Genomic DNA, 9,552 nt, shown 5'->3' with positions numbered 1-9,552 from the left:
CACACCGTTGTGAAAGTCTGCCCTTCCCTGGTTTCTCCTTTCCTGCCAAGCATCTGTGCGTTTGTGTGTGCTGTTTCTCGTGCAATGAAAGGAAACTTTTATAATGATAAATCTTTATTTTTTTTCTACAAGGTGAGATTGTAGGCACTGCCAATACATGCACAGGCATTGTAATCACTTTATTACAGGAATAAGGCCCCCAATGTCACCCTAGGAAAACTACATGTCATGGAACATTGAAGCAACTCAGACGCAGATATATGTTACTGGCACTGTTCCCTCTAAGCTGTGCGCGTGTGCACACAGATCCTAAACCCCATGCATACAGCAAAACACCACGTGCACAAAAATTCGCACAGAAGAAATTTGTTGCGCACACGGCCTGTCAAAAATTAGAGGGAACATTGGTTACTGGTGGTCATAGTCAAAGTGCTGCCTCAAAGCTTCCCTGATTCAAATAGCTCCCCTCTGGGCTCCTCTGACAGCCCTGGCATCTGGCTGCTCAAAATCAGCAGCCAACGGTCTGCCTCAGCACTCCACCCCGAACAAACCTTTCTTCACAGAGATTATGCAATGTATAGCATGCAGCTATGACCATAGGAATATTATCCTCAGTGAGGTCCAACCTGTCATAAAGGCATCACCAGCACTCCTTTAATCTGCCAAAGGCACATTCAACTGTCATCCAGCACCTACTCAGCCTGTTGTTGAACCACTCCTTACTGCTGTCCAGGTGTCCTGTGTAAAGGTTTCATGAGCCACGGCTGTAAGGGGTACGCAGGGTCCCCCAGGATCACTATGGCCATTTCAACACCCCCCACTATAATCTTCTGGTTAGGAAAGAAAGTCCTCCCTTGCAGTTTTCTGTATAGGCTGGTGTTCCTAAAGATGCATGCATCATGCACCTTCCCAGAGCACCCTGCGTTGATGTCAGTGAAACACCTGCAGTGATCCACAAGCCTGTAACACCAGAGAAGTACCTCTTCCTATTGATGTACTCCATTGCAAGGTGGTCTGGTGCCAAAATTGGACTGTGTGTGCGCCACCTATCGCCTCTCCACAGTTAGGGAAGCCCATGTCTGCAAAGCCTTCCACTATTTCACACACATTTCCCAGAGGTCATGGTCCTTCGTGGCAGGATGTGATTTAGTGCCCTGCACACTTGCATTAATGCAGCCCCAACGCTCAACTTCCGCACTCCAAACTGATTTGCGACGGACCAATAGCAGTCTGGCGTTGCCAGCTTCCACACAGAAATTGCCACACGCTTCCGTACCGAGAAAGCAGCTCTCATTCTGGTGTCCTTGCGCTGCAGGTCTGGGGCGAGCTCTGTGCATCGTTCCAAGAAGGAGGCTTTCTGCAGCCAAAAGTTCTGTAGCCACTGCTTGTCATCCCACACCTGCATGATGATATAATCCCACCATTCAGTGCTTGTTTCAAGAGCCCAAAAGCGATGGTCTGCCCTATCTATGCATTTGCTCTGTGAATGCCAAAAGCAATCTAAAGTTGCTCCTATCCATATCATGCAGAATGTCAGGTGCCTGCGAGTCTTCTTCAGTTAGGAACTTCACGATTAATTGCACAGCCATCCATGATGTCTTCATGACAGTTAACAGAGCATAGGAGAGCAGTGCGGGATCCATCCCTTCTCACAAAGATGCTGGGGTGAACAGCAAAGGAGGGCCGTTGAAAAAAAATGCCATGAAAGAAAGTCCTTAAGAAAGCCCATGGAGTACTGGGACAGAAAGCAATGCATCACAGGACATTTGGCACTGTCCCAAGATGCACCGCGATCCGCTCTGTTGTCCCACAAAACTTAGCGACAGAACGACTGTAGGATAGGTACCCACAGTGCATTGCTCACACTGTTCATGATGGTGCCCACTCTGGATGCAATCTGCCAACAGAGGGAACAAGTTGGAACATGAAATTGCAATTTTTATTTTGTCGACTTTTGGGTGTCGACATCACTTTTGGCGACAAAACTTGGTAGTGTAGACAAGGCCTTAGGAACCCAAAGGAGGTGGTGGACCAGGGAGACAAAAACAGCAGCCAACTGGCCCAAGCCCCAGAACCACAAAGGCCTGGTTTATTGCAAACAGTTCTGCAAGTGACTAGTGAATGAGGAACGATCAATAAGACAAGTAGAGAGATACTGATAGATGGGCAGTGAATATGCAGATTTATTGCAACAGGCATGTGGCTAATGCAAAAACAGCTGTCCTGTGGGAGGAGGCTAAAAGTTGGTTATGTTTTTCTTTTGGGCCCTTGTTCAGCTTCTGCCAATACCTGGTACAGGATCTAGGTAAAGGGACACTGATACAGAACCATGTGGTTGTTCATTGTTTTCTGCAGAAGGAAGGGCACCATGATGTTCTGGTATGGTAGATGCAGGAATAGGAGAATTAAGATTTTGGAGAAAATGTGGAGAGGCAGAGGGAGGGGCAAGGTTGGGTAACATGGGTGCGGATGTAGAGTCATTCCCTGAGGCATCTAGAGATGTTGGGGAGAAAAGTAAAAGATCAGTTTGTTTATCAGTCTCACTCTACTGCGGTGTGGTAGGGAATTAAGATTTGGAGAGGAAGTGGAATGCCTTAACCAGTTACTCAGCACCACACGAGGAGAGGTGGAATAATGAGAACATGGATGCTGCACTGCCTGCCCTTGTAAATGCATGTTGACACCTGAAAAGGATGCTGTTGATTCTGTGGTGATCTTTTGAGACAGTATCATGACAAATAGTGCCTGGTACATTCCTCACAGGGTCACTTTGCTCCTTCACTGCGAGTGGTCCAAGTATGAGTCAATGCTAAATCAGGCTGGGGCAGTGCTCTATTGTTCCAGAGTCCTTTCAAAAGTGATCTTCCTGCCCAGGTAGATAAAAAAATTTTGATAAAATGCTTTGAGGGAAAAAAAGCTTTCAAAGATATATCATGGAATAGGGATTATAAATTCTAATTCTATAGTATGAGACAATATATTCACGTAATGATTAAGAAGAGTTTTGTAAATGAGTTCCAATAGTTCATGGATTAGGGACCCAATCTTATGGGGTTCCAGGGGCTCCTGTATAGATTCTTTAGGTTAATCTTTCTATCTATTCAATAGGACTCAGTGCTCAGTCTAGAAGATACCATCAGAGATGCTTAGTTTTGCAGTTCTCAAACTGTGGATTTGTCTCTCCAGATATAAGAGCAAAAAATGTTTTAAAATATATAGAGGTGAGAAACAGACCTCAGCCCTATTGTCCCTCTGAAAATTTGTGTCACAGAGTGTCTAAGAGTGCAAAGTTTCAATGAATAGAAGATTGTTGGGGGTGGAATAGATCTGGACAAGGAGAAGAAGTCTGGAGATAAATGTGAGAAGGGAGGGGACAGACAGTAGAAACAAAAGTGAAACTGTTTGAGCAGCATATTCTAGAAGCCTTGAGGTCTTTTGAGTGTAGCTTCATTGATTTGAAATCTACCATACTATTCTCTCACTAGAGGGGAAAACCTATAACGGCAGCAGCCCATAAAGAGACCCTGTTTAGGAATATTTTAATGAAGTTCCTCTACCTGTGGTTAAGAGGCATGCGTGCAAAACGCAAACAGTGCAACAAAGAAGTGCAAGACCTGGTTGCCCAAATGAAACATTATGAGAAGTGTTCCTTCTCAGGAGGAAGTTGTGTTGAAGATAATGAAACCAACATGTCTGAACATGTAAGATCTTCAGGTTGGTACACTTTTATTTCATACTTTAAGGACTGCTGCTCCTCCTTCTGCTATTCTTGAATTCTCATGTTTGAGCAAAAAATGCATATTATATATATTAGTTGCTACTCTATGGTACTATCATTTTAGATGCAGTTGTGATAAAAAAAAATAAATATCTGAAATAGACAGATCTTCCTTTTACAATTTCACCTTTAAAGTAGTACAGAGTGGTAGTGAATGCATTGAATAATACTAAATGAGTAGTATGGTAATAATTAAATAACTACCTTGACTTATTTGTTTAGGAGAATCCATCCTCAGAGGATTCTGAAGACTATAGAAAATGGTGATCTTGAAGGTGGATAGTTTCAGAGTTATCTGCCAATGATAGTGTTTTAGTCACATCATGTATGTCACATAGCCACAGTATATCACCTGTAGCAAAAAAAAAAAAAAAAAAAAAAAACCAAGATACAACCATAAATAAATTTGTGATAAGAATTGCAGATTACAAAAAGAGGTAATTGATGAAAAAATTGCCCAGGTTGTTTATGCAACAAACTCCCTTCCTTATGATTGAGAACTCACACTTCATTAACATGGTTCAGTCATTAAGACCAGGATACAGTCCACCTAACAGAGCAGATGTTGCAGGTAAATTGCTGGATAAAGTGTATGAAAGAAATTGAGTGGTGTGCAAAATGTCTAGAGGATAAAATTGTTAACCTGAGTCTTGATGGATGGAGCAATATCCACAATGATCTTGTTGTATGTGCTTGTATGACAACAAAAGAAGGGAATATCTTCCCTACAGAAATAATTGATACATCAGGAAATGCACACACACCAGAATACTTACAAGCTATAACAAGCTGTGAAAAAAAAAATTCAAATGTCTAGTATGCAGCTTGGTCACAGACAATGCTGCAAATGTATCCAGGAAGAGAAGAAATTTAGAAGAGAGTCCCAAGCTAACATACAGTTGCAGTGCTCATTTGATGCACCTCCTAGCCAATGACTTCAGTGTTCCAGAAATAAAGGCTAATGTTGTTGAAATTGCAAATTACTTCTGTAACAAATCACTTTGCAGCACCTGCTCTGAAAAAAGTGGGAGGAACCAAGCGAATTCTCCCACAAGATGTGCGATGGAATTCAGTAGTGGACTGTGTTGAGCACTATATCAAGAACTGGCCTAATCGGATGACAGTTTCTGAACAAAATCATGAAAAAACAGATGACGCTGTCACAGCCAAAGTTCTCAATATTTCTCTTAAGCCCAATATTGAGCACATGCTGAGTAGCCTGAAGCCTATTTCTGTAGCCTTGAACAAAATGCAGGGAAATAGCTGTTTTATTACTGATGCTGTTGAAATTTGGAAGGAACTGAGAGATCTTAAAAAAAAGAAATATGCAGAGACAGACTTAAATTACAAGCATTAAAAAAATAAGTGGGACAAGCACCATCTCAAGCTCATTTTGAGAATATTCAATACTTGGTACCAGGATCAAACCTTAATTGCTGAAGAGTTGGCGATCACCCCCTCCATAATGCCAACTATAATAAACTTCAGAGCTTGGGGTGAACCATTCAATATATGTGTTTCCTGATAATGTTTTAAAGAAAGTCACACCAGTGGTGGAAGTCACTTAAACACTTGGATTCAGAGACTGTCAAAGTGATCATCTCACTTTTAACAGCAGTAGCTTCTGCCGCCAGTGTAGAAAGAATATTTTCCTCCTTTGGACTAATTCATTCCAAATTGAGAAATCATTTGGGACCTGAAAAAAGCAGAAGTTTCTCTTTTCCAGATTATGAACAAACAGGAAAATGAAGGTGAAGACTACCAACTTAGCTGCAGAAGCCAATATTTTAAGTTTCTCATGTTAACCTAGCGGAGATAGTTAAATGAAATTAAAAAAATTAAGTCTATTTTAGTTAATTTTAACAAAAACCAACCTGATTTTAAAAACTTGAATGTTCAAATTCAAAAATTCATGCTTGTTTTGTTAATTATATGTTTGCTGTTGAAGAAAAATCCAGAATACATAACATTGTTGTTGTTTTAGTTAACTAAAACAATTTAACATGTCTGGTGATGTTCTCCACCTAATACAAAATGGCAAGAAAATCCTCCAATTAATGATTAACATGTTGAATTGGAGATGTTTATGAAGTCATTGGGATGTGAACTATCTGCTTCAATTACCTTTGCTAAATGAAATAGCCAAACAATCATTCATTTTCTGATATAGCTGTAAAACTGATCTGAAAAGTTTTCAAAATACTTTTAAAAATGTATAGTGTGTGATGGGTTGATCACAGAAATCTCCTGGGAACTGCCACCTGATGTGCCCAGACTACTTGTGCTCCTGCTTTCCTGCCCTGGCAGCTTAGGACTTCAGTACTCTGCCTAGTTTGAGCCAGACCTGCTAGCCTGCTGCAAACCCAGACTCAGGTCTGAACCACATCCCCTAATAGCTGTAGGCTTAACTGAAGGCAGTTTACAGAAGTGTTTCTGTCTTTGATACTCAGATGCCCAACTCCCAATGGGGTCCAAACCCTAAATAAATCCATTTTACCCTGTAAATCTTATACAGGGCAAACTCAAATTGTTTGCCCTCTAACAGAGATATGCACAGCTGTCGTCCCCCCAGTATTAATACATACTCTGGGTTAAGTAAAAAAAGTGATTTTATTAATTACAGAAAGTAGGATTTAAGTGGTTCCAAGTAGTAACAGACAGAACAAAGTGAATTACCAAGCAAAATAAAACCCGCAAGTCTATGTCTAATAAAACTGACTACAGACAAAACCTCACCAGTTCCAGTAAGCTTCCTTTTACAGACTAATCTCCTTCTAGTCTGGGTCCAGCAATCACTCATACCCCCTGTAGTTACGGTCTTTTGTTCCAGTTTCTTTCAGGTATCCTTGGGGGTGGAGAGGCTATCTCCTTAGCCAGCTGAAGACAAAATGGAGGGGGTCTCCCACAGGCTTAAACAGACTCCTGGGGTGGAGACCCCCTCCTTTCTCCTGTGCAAAGTCCAGCTTCAAGATGGAGTTCTGGAGTCACCTGGGCAAGTCACATGTCCATGCATGACTCAGTTTTACAGGCAGAAGCCATTGCCCACATGGTATTTCGAATGTCTCCAAGACGACTTGTGGATTGGTGCATTCCAAGATGCATTGTTCCTTAAGTGCTTCTTGATTGGGCACTTAACTTTGCCAGTTCTTCTCCAGGAACTGACCAAATGCTCTACTAAGGTTATTTAGTAATCAAGCCAGTACAGGGCCAATATTCATAAAACTTTGAATACAAAAATGACACATGCATACAAATAGGATTAATAGATTCAGTAGATCATAACCTTTACATAGATATGTTACATGGCATATGTATCAGAACATTCCAGTTATGTCATACATTCATGAGCATATTTCCATAAATCCTTGAGGGGCACCATCACAGTGTGTACCTTCTAAAAATGAAGCCTACATCTACCCCTGAGTTGTAAAGAATATGTATTATAACCACCACCAAGAATGCACTTTTTATGTAGAAATCCATGATTAAATAGAGTCTTCCTGAATTGATTTAAATCAAATCCACCCTGCTTCCTTCAGACTTGAGAGTCTGCTAAAGGTAACCATGACACTCTATGAGACAAGCCTCCCATTTCTATCTGTACAACAAAAGGTGTCTTGTCTCCTGTCCTGCCTCACCACAGGCATCAGCTATTGGAGAGTGCTGCAGCAATGTGCCCCGGGTGGCCCTGCAGAGACCTTGCCTTTGGTGAAAGGTCAGATTAGGGAACAAACAAATGACTAGGGAGGGAAACAGGGTGAGTTTGGGGAGGGATTCTTCTCTCTCCTCTTGGGGTAGGAGACTATTTGGGGGAGAGCCTGAGGACTATTGGAGACTCCTGGTGAACCTGATGGTCTTCTGCAGAAGAGTGAGGACAGGAATTAGAAGCTGAGTGGTGGCTAGAGAGGGTGTAAATGGACCAGTAAGTAGAGGTATCTGAAATCATGACACAAGCAGCACTGAAGAGTTGAACCCATCCTTCACAGATCACACAGCAACCAGCAGAGATCATGACCCAAGTGGACTCCTTGATTCAAAGATATAGCAACATACAGGAGTGTGGTTGGAGAATATGGACAGGTGGGGCAGTGAGGTAGGTAGAGAGTTTGATTAATGCAAATGATTGGCTAAGGACTGTGCCGGCAGCTAGTCTATACCAAAGCATCCTATTATTTTCTTTACCCTGTCCTTTTGTTACCTTCCCCATAACATTTATGTGTTTCATCCAACTATTACATCTTGTCTTTTATACAGTAAGCTCTTTGAGGAATGGATTGTAATTTACTATATATTTGTATGATCCCTAGTATAATGGGGCCCTGACCTGGTAGGGGGCTCTAGGCACTACAACCATATAACGATGATAATACAAATGACAAATGGTGCAGCAGGGTCTCTGTGACAGGGTTCAGGACTCACCACTGCAGCATCTCCCGCTGGCATCTCAGGGAATTAGGTCTGTCCAGTGCAGATCAACCTCTGCTGGTGGTGTCCCATCCATCTCTCACCCTGCTGGCATCTGGACCCATGTTGCTCCTTGCTCAGCAGCATCCTCTTCAGGACGCTGCCCTCCAGCAGTGCCCACTGCTCCAGTCTAGCCCCCTTCCAGGGGTTTGGTGTTATCAGCAGTCCACAATCTACTTGCTGTAGTGGCCAGCTGCAGCCTCAGAGTCTAGCCCCTTGTTGCTGGGACCAGCCACAGCCTGGATCCAGCCATGCTCCTCTTCAGCCAGGTGTAGCATAAGAGGGTAGAAGGGGACCCAGGCCCACCCACTACTCTGGGTCCTGACCCAGGAACCCTCTAGCAGCAGCCTACCCACCCTCCTTCCCTCACCCTGCTATTATCACTGGGTTGCTTCCCCTTCAGCTCTATGCACCTGCCCAGCCCTTGGTATCTAGGCCAGCAGCCTGGGGTTTTCCTTGGCCAGAGCTCCCCAGCTCCTTCTGCTCTTCCCCAGCACTGCTCTAGCCAAGGTGCTACCTTTCAGCTCAAGAGCCAGTTCTCCTCCCTTGCCCACCAGGGAGAGACTACCTTGCTCTTTGCTAGGCAGCCTTTATATAGGGCCTATGCCGGCCCTGATTGGCTGCCTCTCCCCCTGCCCCGACTGGCTCTCCTCAGGCCTTCTCTGATTGGCTGTGGGTCTGCGCAGCCTCTCTGGCCTGGTTCAGCCCTTCTTCTCAGGGGGGTGGGGCACCGCCCCACCACAGTCTCAATCAGCACAATTTCTCACTTGTGAATACCGTCAGAGCAGCAAAGTGTGGCACAGCTGGAAACTGAGTATCTTAGTGTGTTTGTTATAATTGGAGCTTATTGGAAGAGAACAATTCTGTTTCATATCAACTTTCAAGGTTTCAGAATCTGTTTTTCTTCCATACTGGAATGAAAACAAAACCTTTAGAACATTTTCACACACACACGCGCGCGATAAAAAGAGGGAGAGTGTGTGAGACACGCTATAGGTACTGACCAGGGGTACATCTACACAGCAAACCAGATCCCACAGGAGCAAGTCTACAGACTCAGGCTTATACTATGGCAGCGTGGACAGTTAGGCTTGGGCTGGAGCTCTAGGGAGGAGGGTGAGCTTCAGAGCCCGAGCTCAAACTCCTACATTGCTATTTTTTGCACCGTAGTGCAAGCCCTGTGAATCTGAGTCCATAGACCCAAGTTCTGAGACTTACTGTCCTGGAATCCTGCTTGCTGTATAGACATACCCTGGGGGACCCTGATTCTGCCTGACTCAGTAGTTTTCGTTGTCCCATATCACTCCAAA

This window comes from Natator depressus, chromosome 3, assembly GCF_965152275.1.
Source record: "Natator depressus isolate rNatDep1 chromosome 3, rNatDep2.hap1, whole genome shotgun sequence".
In the NCBI taxonomy this organism is placed as follows: Eukaryota; Metazoa; Chordata; order Testudines; family Cheloniidae; genus Natator; species Natator depressus.
This window is presented reverse-complemented; position numbering follows the sequence as displayed.